Source organism: Lontra canadensis, unplaced genomic scaffold (assembly GCF_010015895.1).
Source record: "Lontra canadensis isolate GAN:19392208 unplaced genomic scaffold, GSC_riverotter_1.0 scaffold21, whole genome shotgun sequence".
Classification (NCBI taxonomy): Eukaryota; Metazoa; Chordata; class Mammalia; order Carnivora; family Mustelidae; genus Lontra; species Lontra canadensis.
In genome coordinates, this window is record NW_022631015.1 from 23874124 (window position 1) to 23888847 (window position 14724).

Sequence of the window (14724 nt, forward strand, 5' to 3'; positions counted from 1 at the left end):
GTTGGGTTCAAATCACTGTAAAGGTAGACAAAGCCTGGGAGGTGGTTGGGCACAAACGATGCTCCACAGATACACTTCCGGGAATTAGGGCTCAGATGGGGAAGGGTTCACAGGCAACATGCAGAGCAGGCCTGGAGGCCACAAAGAACGTATGTAAGCCACTAAGAGAAACTGAAAACAAGTGTCACAGTAAATGAAAATAAATTCAATAAATAAATACATAAATTAAAACTGGTCAGGGGTTCCTGGCTGGCTCAGTTGGTGGAACTTAACTCTTGATCTTGGGTTGTGAGTTTGTCCCATGCTGGGTGTAGAGATGACATAAAAAAAGTTAGAAAAGGGACACTGGGTGGCTCAGTTGGTTAAGAGTCTGCCTTCGGCACAGGTCATCCCAGGGTCCTGGGATCGAGCCCACATTGGGCTCCTTGCTCCACCAGGAGTCTGCTCCCTCTGCCTCTCCCCCTGCTTATGCTCTCTTAAATAAAATCTTTAAAAAACTGGCCAATATCTAGTTCATTAAACTTATAGGAAGTAGTGGAGTGATTATAATAATTTGGGTTTTGCTTGTGCTGGTTTCCCCCCCAATGTCTTCAATATTTACCGATCCGTTCTTTGGGCAAAGTGAATTAATTCACTTATTTGGCTCTAAAATAAAATCTTGGTCATGTTGAGATTTTGATTTGGTAGGTGCACTTAATTTGGGAGAATAAAAATGACCAGTAAGAGATGATGGTTACTTGATGTAACATTTCCCACAGTGCCTATACCTCTCCTGCCCATCAAAGAAGTGTAATTTTACACCCTCAGTCTTAGGAACTCCATACCCTTGTTTCTGTGTTCTTGTTCTGTGTTTCTTGTGAGTTTCATGTGGATTGTTTTCCTCCGGTCATGATGTCTTCCAAGTGAGCCAGAAAAATCCAGTGTCGGAATTTGATAAGCTTATTCACATACTCAGACTTCTAAGTTCCCATTCCCCCTTTGCTAGATAAAGAGAATATCAAGATTAAGAAACTTCTTATCCCTTAGGTTGCTAACAACTTCTAAAGTAAAACACATAATAGGGCTTAATTTTTTGAATGAAATAAACTTGTTGGGGTGGCATTAGGTCAGCATCAATATATTCGAGGTCAGCATTACAGACTCCAATTCAATAGTTCTGCACAAAGCTCATCCCCACAGCCTGGTAACAGGTAAATCAAAGGTGGAGTGAGAAACGGAAATAAGAATGTCTGGAAGAAAATGAATTTCCCAAGAGCTGTCAGCCTGATTCCCGGGAGACAGCCTTTTGAGGGCAGGAAAACACCTTTTTTACACTTAAAATGTTATTCCTCTTTGAAATGTTGCCATGAGTGACCCTGACATGGGTCAGTTTTAGTTGTACAAATATAATAATTGTATACCTTTCCAGAAGTGAACTTGCAGAGTCATTTTGGTAGATAATGTCAAAATGCCTCTTACAAAAAGTGTAAGCAACCATTTTTGGGATTCCAGTTATAAGCAAGGAAACGGATGATTTAGAAAAATACCAGTCGCTGGAAACCAGCTATCCCAGACAGAAGCCTCCAGCGCTCTTCGCAGTCTCTTACGGATGTCCCCAGGGTCCGACTCAGGGAGAGGGTGGGCCGCTGCGTGTGGAGGGCAAGCTTCGTGCGGCTTTGGCCAAGTGGCCGCTGCTGCTCTTGGCGCTGTGCACGCTGCGGGGTGGACCAACGCAGATGAAGGAGAGGGAACCTGGAAACAGAGTAGAATGAGGTACAAAATGACGGGGCTGGGCTCATGTTTGATGGCATACTGAAGGCATTCGGTACATTTTTAATCACGGAACAAGAGAAAATTACGCCTATCCCAAAGATGATCTGGATAAATATGTTAGCTAGATCTTAATTTAATTTGTGAGAACGGTCAGAAACAATATCGTCAGACAAAACTTAGGAAGAAAAACCGCAACCTCTAAGTGGTGTCCTTAAATAGAGAAGGCCGTCCCTGGGTGGGCTCGAACCACCAACCTTTCGGTTAACAGCCGAACGCGCTAACCGATTGCGCCACAGAGACGAAGTTGGAAGTGCTTTTCTCGCTAAACATGATCTTTTCATTTTTCCAATCTAACCTGTGAGATACACTTTACAAATAAAGTTTTTGTTGGGTATATGTATTGAAGAAATGTCCCCTCGTGATTTTTGTTGTTCTTATTCTTGTTTTCAAATAATATAGATATTATTTAACCCACTGAGCCACCCAGGCGCCCTTCAAATAATATAGATATTATTAAGAGAGGAACCTTGGTATGTAGATTGGGTGGGAAGCAGGGCGGGGACTGCTGTTTACCCAAATACATGTGAATATAATAATTTAAAAAAGGACATCTAGCCAGAATTTATTTTCAGTCCAAAAAGAGAGTTTTTACTGACGCTTCAGTTGGTAGAACAGCCTCCATAAGGATTCTGTATAGATGAACATACATTAAATGGGAAAGATACCAGGAAGAGCAATGAAGGAAATACAAACCATTTAGGGGAAAATCTAGAGGAACATCAATGCATCCTTAAATTATCAGGTAAAAGTGTGCTTCCTGGGAAATAGGATATTCTCATGTACCAAAGTATCAGCACAGAGCTATCTTGCTAATTGCAAAGCAAAAAACAAATCTTTACAAAGGAGAAACTTATGTCTCCATTGAAACTAGGGATCAAATTTGGCATCATTAACAATGGGAGAAATTAACATTATATGCTTCCTGATGAAGTCACAGGAAGTCCACAGCACACGATATTTTGTCAAAAAGGATGAACTTGGATGTAATTTGCACTATTAGACAACTTCTAGCCTTGTTGCTTCATGTACCTATTGCTGTGTAACAAGATACTAAAAAATGTTATGGCTGTTTGATGGTTCTTCCAGAGAAGCAGAACATATATGGTAAATCTCCTTCTCTCATCTCTCTACCTCAGTCCCTTTCTATAGAGATCTCCCTGCTTCTGTCTCTATGTATTGATCAATCCATCTCATCACTTATCGATCTAATTGGCTTATATGTAGAGTGGGCCAGCAAGCTGGAAAGTCAGGCAGGATATCTATGTCACAATCATGAAACAGAATTCCTTCTTCAGGAAGAAAAGATGTGAAACATTAAGAATTTAAAATGTTGGTTGAGTAAAATAAGATCTTGGAGATTTCAAAGTCAAAAATCCACTTAAGCGTCCTTGGCAGAAACTTGAGTATTTTGGAATACAGGGTACATGGAAAGGTCTGGAAGGTAGTGCAAAATAGACATGAATATGTCCTAGAAAGAGACAGCACCAGCTGGGAGCAGGCGTAGAGGCAAGTGATCAGAAATATTATAAAATTATAATGTAATTTTCTTTGCTAGGAGAATAATAGGTAGCCAAATAATGTGCTATTTTGTCTTAGATAAAACCTAGACTTGGAGAGGTTGAGTGACACGCCCAGGGTAACACACTGTTGGATTTCATCATGAATGAAGTCCCAAAGCTGAGCTCTGAACTGTTAAGCTCTAGAATATTTCCTACTACATTTTGATAGTGAGGAGTACTTCAAAGAGAGTTTCTGATCTAGGGTAAAGAGAATAGTGTCGTGTAAGTTAACATACTGGCTAGTTTCTAGACATACTTCAGGATAACAGATCTGAGGAATGGAAAGCTGAAACACCGAGTCTCTTCGCTTAAAATGTGCTTTAGAAATATCTGATTATTCTGACCCCACACCAGAGAGAAGCCAGTTAAGTTCTTGTGATATGTCAGCACTATTAACAGTCAAAAAGAGACAATGACATTCCTAAGGGGAAAGGAATTTGGGACCAATGATATCAGATGTCTATAATTCTCCATCATCATATCCCAGCGTAAACCCTTCTGTTCAGGAGCCAGTGGAACCTTGGTGAATTCTACAGGCACATCCTTGAATGTCGCTGTTTCCTGAAAAATCAAACAAACCCAGAAATGCCTCACTGAGGGGTTACAAGCGCAGAAGTGAATGGAATGTAGAACAAAACAAAGCAAAGCAAGATATAGTTATGACAGAATAAAATATTCTCAGTCAAGAAAGCCAAGTCTATTCATTCTTACTTTGTGTCTAATACTGTGTTTGAGTCCGTGTGAAGTACAAAAACAAAGACTACCAGTCCACAAGTGACAGGAAATTGTTCATGTGAAATAACTTCAAAATCATAAAGCACATGAAGAAATCGTGAACTTCTCTGCTACAAAGAAAAGGTACTGAGGGCATTCCAGGAAGGATGATGCCGGGGTACGCAGAAAGCGAGGGAAAGAGTTCACTTAACAGTTCTCCTCTTCAGATGGACAGTCCAAGCAGCTAGAGAGTCTCTAAAGCATAGGGGTGTCAAGGCCCAACTCACTGGAATTCTGATTTAAATTGTCGAACGGAGGGCCAAACATCAGTGATTTTTTTTTATTTGTTTGTTTGTTTGTTTTAGAAGCATGCTAGGTAATGCCAATGAGAAGTCACTGGTGAGAATCCTGCTTTTAAAGAAAAAAAAAAAGCAGGACTCAAGTCGTACTAGATTCACTGGTGAGCTTGTTTGCTCAAACTAAACCAGAGACCACAGTAGCAGAGTGAACAAAACATCAACCACAGGCTCAGATACCGATGCTGATTCTTTGTTCTGTTATTTGTTGGCTGTGTGAATTCTCTTTGCAACTCTTTTTGTTTGTTTGTTTTTTGTTTTGTTTTTTTAAAGATTTTATTTATTTATTTGACACACAGAGAGAGATCACAAGGATGCAGAGAGACAGGCAGAGAGAGAGGGGGAAACAGGCTCCCCGCTGAGCAGAGAGCCTGATACCGGGCTTGATGTGGGGCTCGATCCCAGGACCCTGGGATCATGACCTGAGCCAAAGGTAGAGACTTTAACCCACTGAGCCACCCAGGCTCCCTTTAACTTTATTTATTTGAGAGAGAGAGAGCACAAGTTGCAGCAGGGAGCAGCAGAGGCAGGGAGAGAAGCAGACTCCCCACTTGGCAGGGAGTCCGACAGGGGGCTGGATCCCAGGACCCTGGGATCCCGACCCCAGCCAAGGGCAGATGCTTCACTGACGGAGCTCCCGGGGACCCTGCATCTCTTAGGAGCAGCTCTTTCTGAATGTTCTGCCCCAGGCCTTTGCTTACATCTCTGTTTTGACTGATGGTGTATGGACAAGACATATACTTTACATCCATTCCAAATCAAATTTTCCTCAGTACAGCAGTCTTACAGCTTCCCCAAACAAATGATCTCAGCATTTTCCAGGAACTTCCTTCCTACTCTGTATCTCCACTTTTTTCATCGAGTCACACTTCTTTCTCGGAACCCCTGTTAGGGTACAGGGAATGGGCTGGTCGTTCACCATCCTCCCCTCTCTGGCTCACCCCTGTTTTTCTCAGGAACTTCGGTCTCCTTTCTGGCCCTCATGCACGATACACCCATCCCTAGCACCACACCGCTGATCATGCCTCCCACTCCGCCTGCAGCACCCTAAACTTGTACCCGTGATTCAAGACCCACTGCAAACTCCATGTGCAATATGGAGCTTTCCCTGCCTCCCCAGCCTCTCCCTTCCCAAAACTCCTTTAACACTTACCTTGCCCACTTAATCACATACTTATATATGCATTTAATATGTATGTATAATCGCACGTGGATGTGTGTGTACACAGAGACCCAAACGCTTCTGTAATGCTCGTGCAAGGCTTGGTCCAATGCACACTTTCTACTGCCGGCAGGGCCAGGAACAGAGCCGTGAGCGTGACTAGCCCAGATGATGGATGGCCGCGTGTAAGAGAAAGACAGTGAGGGGAAGACACCAGAAGAATGGTTAGTGCTCCTTTCAGATACTGCCTCTACCACAAAGTATTCTATCTAGTTATCTACCAAAAAATAGAGCTCAAGTTCCTGTGCAGGAACTTGATTAGTCATTGGTTGATTGGCTGGTTATTAGCTAGTCACTACAGAGCCAGAATCGAGGAAGAATACCAATGTTTAGGAGCTGAAAATAATAAATAAATCAAGGAACAGATAAATCTACTTATCCCAACTTACCTGGTCCTGGCTATCATAATAGTATTCTTCTTCAAAAGCTAGAGCAATTCTAAGGCGTTAGTGTCCCGGTAGGACAGGACTAAGGGAATAAGAAAGGCATGACATAGCCTTCCCTGCTGAAACTTCCAGCCTTCAAGTCAGAAATGTACTCATTTGCTTGATACATATTTACTGAATGTCCTTCACGTGCCCTGGGCTCAGGTGACACCATGACACATGGGCACTTTTCCAGACTTCAAGGATCTTATGGTCTAGAAGAAAAACTACAAGAACTTGGGTGAGGAGAGAGCTGGGGTTGATGTAATACATGAGGATCACATACACAGTATGGGTGTGTGGACTGATATGTATATATATTTATATCTATATATATATATTTTAACTAAGCCATATACAGGACCAGTAAGGCTTGGTGAGTATGGAATTGGCTCAAGGCGGCCAGTCCTACCCTACACCTCCCCACTTTCTCTCTCCCACAGCTCATTCCTTTTTCCCGAGGTCTTTGGAGCTGTCTTCTCATGGTCCCTTGTGTACTATCACTTCTGCTTTTTTCCCAAAAGGATGGATCCAAAAGTTCTCTAACTCTGGAAGCCTCGGGGTCTGTTTCTGCTTGTGCATTTCTGCTTTCTTTCCTGAGCCCGAATCTGTCTACGGCAAACAGCTAAGTCTGTCCAGGACTGTAGCAAAAGCATTAAACCCACCGGTGGATGCGGTAACTGTGAGACGTTCTGTTTCAGAATATTCCAGCTAGATGGACTGTCTGCGGAATGGTAGGACGTGGGGTGGGGCTGGGTCGATGCTGTAAACTTCGGGGAAACTGAAAGTGAAGAAATCACAGAAGGTGAGGGGTAATGTATGTTAGGGACCAACTGATTTAATTCCATTCATTTTACTGAAGACGATAGGGACCAAAAATGTCTTCCTCCCTGTCATGAGGCTTCTAAGTAGAAGAGCGAGTGTGACCTACCTGACTTCCTGATTCAATTTCAGTATTCCTTGCACAACATGCCACGTTTCCAGAGTTGCTCCCCGAAGTCAGGCTACATGCGTATTAGGACTGTTTGCTGTGTTTACCTCAACCTCCTATCATAATGGAGGAGAACGAGCCATTCGCTGCTATTTCTGCAGCATCTAAAATAATGTCTGGCACTCAGTATTTGTGAAATGAAAGAAAAAGTTCTATCACCGTGCTAGGTCCCATTCAATCTGGTTAAAGCCCTGTGCTGGAGGCAAACTCCTGATAAGATACTTTTAGGCCAAACCACTGCCTGCTCCTTTTTTCAAATGGGTGGTTGGTTCATTTCGGATGGTTTGCTACTACCAGACTGTAACGTTCTTTGATGGAAATAATAGCACTTCATATGTAGTAAGTGCCTAACAATTGTCACTTCCTTTCTACCTCTCTTCTAAGGGAAGCTTCTTTTCCTGCAGCTGTTTAATTCCTAATTAACTTTACTAATACTTTACGTCAATACTTTAACTCCCAAACTCTCTAGTAGGATAGTGGATGACGTGTGAAGAGAATTTCCACATGGAAACCTCACAAGAGATGTATTAGACAAACTACCCACTTCAAGCTCTAAGTTTAGCTGTTTGGAGCAGAGAGGCTGAGAGGTTCTGGCCCTCCCTCGGGAACTCCGACCGAGATTCTGTCTCTGAGAGGTGGAGCTTCCAGAAGGGATTTATTAAACCACGGGTTCAGCTGGGTGATGCCTCCCTCCTCTGAGTTCTGCCTGGGGACAGTCTGTATCACAATTAAGTTCTTCATTGGTATCTTATTTTAACAGCATTTTGTGTATAAGTTTTATCTCCCCAATAAAAGTAAACTGTGTAATTCTTGAACATTGAGGAAAAATAAGCGCAGAAAGAGAAGAACATGAGAGACACAAGAGACACAGCACCAGAGAATCCTCTCAGGGACGTTTACTAACTTAACAGCACCCCCCCCCCCGCCTTTTTAAAAGGACAATCCTGGGATGTGTGGCTGGCTCAGCCAGCAGAGGGTGCCTCGGTTATGAGTTTCAGCTCCACAGTGGGTGCAGAGATTACTAAAAACAAAATCTTTTTAAAAAATGAGAAAAAATAAAAAAGGAGGATCTAGTTATCAGCTTAATTTCATAGGCAAAAACATAAGAACATTACTACATCAAGGCCCTAGAAGCTACATGAAGAACTGTTTTTCAAATAATGGATTAAAAGGTAAAAAGAACCCAAATACCCACGAGCAGATGAGTGGATGAACAGAATGTGGTATCCATACAACAGAATAGCAGTCACTCTTACAGCGAAACTCTGATACGAGCTGCACAGGGATGGGCCTTGAAGACATTGCTAAGTGCAATAAGCCAGACAAAAAAGGATAAATATTGAATGATTCCACTTATCTAAGGAACCTATACTAGGCAAACTCATACAGAAAGGAAGATAAAGGTTTCCAGGGATTGGGGAAAAAGGAAATGAGAAGTTACTGTTTGATGGGGGCAGAGTTTCTGTTTGGGACGATGAAAAAGTTCTGGAAATTGATAGTGATGATGGTTGTACAACATTGGGAATGTACTTAATGCTATTCGTACACTTACAAATAGTTAAAATGGTAAATTTTATGTTATATTTTATAATTTTTAAGAAAAATGGATCTTGCATTTTCAATTTCAAAAACATGTTCACTATTAGATATTTGGGAAAAAAAAACCTATAAACCAACAGAGATAATCACTGTTATCATTTTAATGTGTATATTCCCAATGTTTTCCCTCTGTCTGTATGTATTAAAATGGAGTCATATAGGGGCGCCTGGGTGGCTCAGTGGGTTAAAGCCTCTGCCTTCCTGGGATCGAACCCCACATCGATCCCAGGGGCTCAGCAGTGAGCCTGATTCCACCTCTCACTCTCTGCCTGCCTCTCTGCCTACTTGTGATCTCTGTCAAATAAATAAAATCTTAAAATAAAATAAAATAAAATGGAGTCATATAGTACATATCATTGTATGACCTGCCTTTCAGTTTTAACAATGTATCATGTAGACCCCTTAGTGTTAGACATGTACTTTTTATGAATAACTGTGACAAGCACCCTTGTCTGTGTATTTTGTCACACTGCTTATTGCTTCCTAATGGTAAATTTCTTAATTTAAGATCAAATCCAAGAGGATGTGAGGGTTGAGGAAAACTAAGGGATAAATTCCTTGGACATCCAGGGTAGATATAACTCTAGCATAGACAGAAGAAAAATGATGAACAAGTAAGAAAAGATGTGGGGTTTTAAATACCATGATCTATCATATCAACAGTATCCTGTGCTTTATGGTATGGCTATGCTCCATGCTTTGCCCAACTCCAGTAAAACAGTTGTATTTTAAATGTTCTGTTCAGACTATTTTTTCCTGAATTTTAACATTTAAATAATGAAATGATATGAAATACATAAATTAGAAAATGCAGATGTCCTCTATTTGTAATTTATAAAAATACTACTACAGAATATTATTGTATTCTTCTACAATATTAGTTTTCTTTGCATTTACAAATATACCATTTTTTACAATAATGTACATACTACTTTGTTACTCTTTATACAAATATATTTTGGGTATTTCATCAAATGGTATCACCTGAGTTTATTTAAAGAGAATATTTAACTTAGCATTTAAATTATTTCCAATTTTTTGCTATTTCATAAGCAATTTATATGATACATATTTATAGAATAAATATCCACATAGATATAGAGACACAGATTTTTATCAGTATATTTATGGAAACATCCTTAATGTGAAATTACTGGGTTAAAGAATAAATACATTAAATATATTTTTTATATTTTTTATTTTTTATAAAGCTACTGTTCTCCTAGTTCCCAACCATTTCAGGCATTAAGTTTGTTACTCCAATAAGACTGTATATAAGTATATAAATATTTCATATTTATACTCATACTAGTAATGTATAAGAATGTCAGTCTGTCCGTAGACTGGGAAGCTTATAAACAGCCAAAATTTATTTTTTACAGTCTGGAGTCTTGGAAGTCCAAGATCAGGGTGCCAACATGGTAGAACTCTGGGAAAGGCCCTTTTCCTGGTTCTGTTTAAAGCAGCAGTCTTCTTGCTGTGTTCTCACATGGCCGAAGGGGCAAGAAGGCTCTAGAGTCTTTAATATAAGGACACTACTCACCTCTAAAAGGCCATACCTCCAAATGCCATCACACTGGGGACTGGGTTTGAAACCCGAAGAATTTTGGGGGGAGGCAAACACTCAATCTACAGCAGAATGTCAATTTTTCCTAACTGCCACCAACGTGGCTATCACAGTTTTTTAAAATCTTCGCTAATATGAAGAATTACCAAAAGAGTTGGATAATTCAAAATAACCAAAGTATTTTATATTACTTTGAATATTAATATGACCCTCTTTTCAAGTGTATATTGGCCAACTGTACTCCCTCTGTGAACTCCCTGCTCACATTTCATCCCAGTTTTTTAAAGTTATTGATTTGTAGATGTTCTTCTATAGCATGAGTAAGTACCGTTGTCTATGACATGTGGTAAGCATACTTCCTTTATCTGGCTGATGGTGTAAGTATGTAACTTAAGTTTTTAGTTTTTATACCATCTGACATTGATAGGCCTATGAAGAAAGGCCTTCACAACAAAGGATTATTTTTTTTATTACCCTAAACCCCTAAACTTTATTTTGGCACAACCATGATCTTATATTTTACATTAAGAAAATACTTAATTTTTCTAGTTAAACCTCTCCAGACTGTTTTTAGATTTGGTATGCTAGGAATTTAATGCTATTTCCCCAAAATAAAGTATCCTTTCTCTATGATTTAAATACCAGTTTGAAAATAAATCACTTCCTATATAAATCACTGATGTGTTTCCTGACTTCTTTGTCTTCAGTCTTTGGAGGAAAAATAACCCTTGCTCTCTTGTAAAAACGACAGTAAAATTTTCTGAGTAGACAGAGAAGCAAGCTAGGAAACCTATGAAAAGCAGCTCTGGGTGCTTATTTCTTGAGACACATACGTACGTCTCTTTCAAGATTCATTTTTGTTGCTCTGGATTTTGCTTCTTTATGTCTTCTCTTTAGTTCCTATAGAAGCTGGAGGTTCAGACCTAAAGAAGGGAGCTCCCTTCAGCTTTCTCTCTAACTCTGAGGTTTACCTGTAACTCCCAGACAGAAGACAAACAACAGGTCAAAAGAAGGGACCTCCTCCCCCAGTACTGACACACCCCCACTAGTACCCAAACACAGTCCCGATGTGATCTCTGAAGATGACAGATACTCAAATAAACTCAAATAGAAACATTAAGTTCAACATATGCCTCAGACATAAAATGAAACCTGCCAGAATCTAGCCTTGGAGCACAGCAGAGAAGGGGACTTGCTCTAGTCCTGATTCCATCATATGAACCTTGAAACTGTCTTTAAATAAAGGCTTCGTTTCCTCGCCATCTGAGACATAGGGATAATCACTGTGATCCTGCCTTAAGTCACAGAGTTCCTGGGCGCACTAAATGAGACAATATATTATAAAAAGTATAGAAGATGTAATTTACTAGGCAAATATAAGGAATCACGGTAAAATACCAACAATAGGCTGTTAAAGCTTGAGATGGCCTTAAATACTATACGGCAGTACCGTCTCATAGAAGTACAATGGAAGCCTCTGGGGCACCTGGCTGGCTCAGTCAGTTGAGCGTCCCTCTCTTGGTATCAGCTCAGGTCTTGATCTCACGGTCCTGAGTTCCTGGCTGGTGTTGGGCTCCACTCTAGGCACAGAGCCAACTTAAGAATGTAAAAAAAAAAAAAGAAAGAAATATAATGCAAGCCTCATATGCAATTTTAAATGTTTTTAGTAACCACATAAAAAGAAAAATTGAGACAGGTGAAATTTGAGTAACATATTTAACACAATATATCCAAAATATCATTTTAATACGCAGTTGATACAAATAATTAAGGAGATTTTACATTCTTTTTTTTATTAAGTCTTCTAAGTCCAATGTGTATCTTACAGGTGTATCTCTACTTAGACTAAAATTTTAAGTGTTCAGTAGCCACGTGTGGCTAACTACCTTAATAGTGCAAATATGTGGTCTAATTTTATAGAGTGGAAAACCGAGGTTCAGAGGTATTAAGGGATTTTCTTCAAGGTCATCTGATTTTATTATGGTGGAGTTTGGTTTAGAGTTCCAACCCTTTAACCTACCTGTACTTCATTTTTGCACTTAGTGTGGTAGGGATTACATCTTTTTTCTCCCAAGTTTTATCTGCCTAATCTAACACCATTTCCTGAGTGAATGAATCATCCTTTCTGCACTAATTTAAAACAACGCTTTTAAATATAGTAAATCCCTATATATAAAGTGCAGATCTGTTTCTGGACGTTGCATTTTTTTTTCCTTCCATATTTTTAAGTTTGTACATATTTTTGTTATATTGCAGCTCTATGAAGAGTCTTGAAGTTGATTTTAATTCCGTATTCTTTTTTTTCTTTTTTTAATTTTATTGGACGTTGCATTTTGTTCTACCATCTTTGGAGGAACACCCCTTGGAGGGTGTGTGTAGTGAGTATCTACCACTGGTTTTCCATAGAATTTACAATGACAAAACAATGCATAACATTTTTAAAGTTTATATACGAACACAGAACCCTGTAAAAGCACATTTCATATATGTGGTTCTCATTACAGGGCCTGCTGCCAGCTCGGGAGGCCTTCATTCCCCAGGACACAGGTGCAGACACACACAGGAACCCACGCACACATAACAGCCCAAGACGCAGATTCAGGGTGTAGGCGTGGAGGTGCCGGGGGAAGGCCAGCACGAAAGGAGGAGACAGATGCGAAGGTCTCTGACTGCAGCGACAACAGAGAGCCTGTAACTTAACCACCACAGAACCTCCAGGGGCGGCTGGCGCGACCTCCTTTAGGGAGCACAGCGCTGGGGACGCCAGGCTTGCCTGAGGACGTAGGGCGTGGCTAGAGGGCGCAGGGGCGTGGCTGTAGGCCGTGGGGCGCGGCTAGAGGGCGGTGTGTAGTCGGGGCCCAGAGCGCTGTTGAAAGCTGCGGAGCGGCGTTGGAGGGGAGTGGGGCGTGGCTAGAGAGCGCGGAGCGTGGTTGGAGGGCGTGGGGCCTGGCGAGAGGGAGGGGGTGTGGGGTTAGGAAAACAAATTTCCCACAGACGCGAGGGAAAAAGCAGGTTATGGTGGGTTGCTGAAGACGATAAAAAGAGGCAAGCAGCTGAGCTGCGAATTGCACATCTTCTTGCACTTTGGTTCAAAGATGAGTGATCTTGGAGAGCAGCTAAGTAGAAAACGGAGAGAAGGCAGATCGTAGCATGATAGAAATGAACTTAGAAATGGAAGCAGTATAGATTTTAAGCTGGTAAATTCTGGAAGGGGGAAAACTAGCAAATTAGGGACAACCTAACCTTTTTTTTTTACACAGGGAACAAAAGGATATCCGTACATATTGAACAAATGAGTTAAAATCTCAATGAAGGAAATGAATTTTAAGTTCTACAGACAAGAAAAACGGAAGACGTTTCCAGAAGTTGTAGAATGTGTTTGGCATGTTAAAGGAACCAGAACATTTATTCCTCTGGGAGAAGAAATGCAGGATAGAAAAAACATTCGTTTGGAAGTGGTCAGGAGGTCTCTGACTGCGAGAGATTTTTTTCAGGGTAGGTGATCCTGGGGCGCTGAGGGCTAAAGGAGGAGAGCTCCGAGTGTGGTTTTAGGACGTCGGTAGAAGTGACAAGCAGCCAGTGTTCCATTTAACTCCCTTATCAGTGCCCTGCCCAGTCGGAAACAATTGGTCTGGTTTAAACTGACCGTGTATACCGTGAGGTCCCGCTGCTCCTCAACTGACTGCCCCCACATCTCCCAAAGCAGCTCCAACGTCCTCCACCAGCAAGAGGCCCCCCCATTTAGAAGAGGAGCTGGATTCAGTGAGGAAGGTCCACTTACAATTTCACACAAAAGACTTCTCATTTTCAGGTATACTAACGCAACACTCTGAGCCAGGAATTAAGGTATAGGAGGGGATCAGAGATTTTGAAAACGGGGCACAAAAGATAAGGAACAGGAGCTACTCTGGGAGTCCTCCCTTTTCCGCAATAGACTCCAAGCACCACTTCTTCCGTGTTATCCGTCACTAGCGATAGCGGAGCCCCTACTGCTGTTTCGTCTGCCAGATGGAAGAAGGATTTCCTCTGCAAGGTTAACAGCCTTCAGCTTCTGGCAGCCCTTTCTGAAGGCCAGATCTCTGCTTGGGTAAAGTGATGACACAGCTCACGTGTGGAGGATGAAACAAGCAAGCTTCAGTTTCATTACTGGCTTTTTTGGTTTTGCTCAAGGAGTGAGGTAGAGAACTCTTTCAGGAAACAGCCCCGGCATATGTGTGGGCTGGGATGCCCCTTGGCTTTTCTACTTCCTCAGAGACACCACTTCTCTTTCAATATGTGTAAGGGCTGTGACTATTTTCCCCAGGAATGTCTCTCACCACAGCCCACGTAAACGTGGGGACAGAGACTGGCCGTCAGCGGGGGAAGAGAAGCATGAAGGCTGCAGGCCTTGTTCCAGGCACACCAGCCTACACAAAGGGCAGAAGGAAAATAAAACCAAGTTGTGCCATTTTCCATTCCCCCTTTTCATCCCTCCTCTTC

General features: G+C 41.4%; 1 non-coding gene across 1 annotated transcript; it reads right to left on the reverse strand.

Annotated features, from left to right (window-relative positions):
• Positions 1–1978: 1978 nt before the first annotated feature.
• Positions 1979–2052, reverse strand: TRNAN-GUU. The gene has a single exon. It is a non-coding gene; the product is annotated as a tRNA-Asn (tRNA).
• Between the last annotated feature and the right edge of the window lie 12672 nt (positions 2053–14724).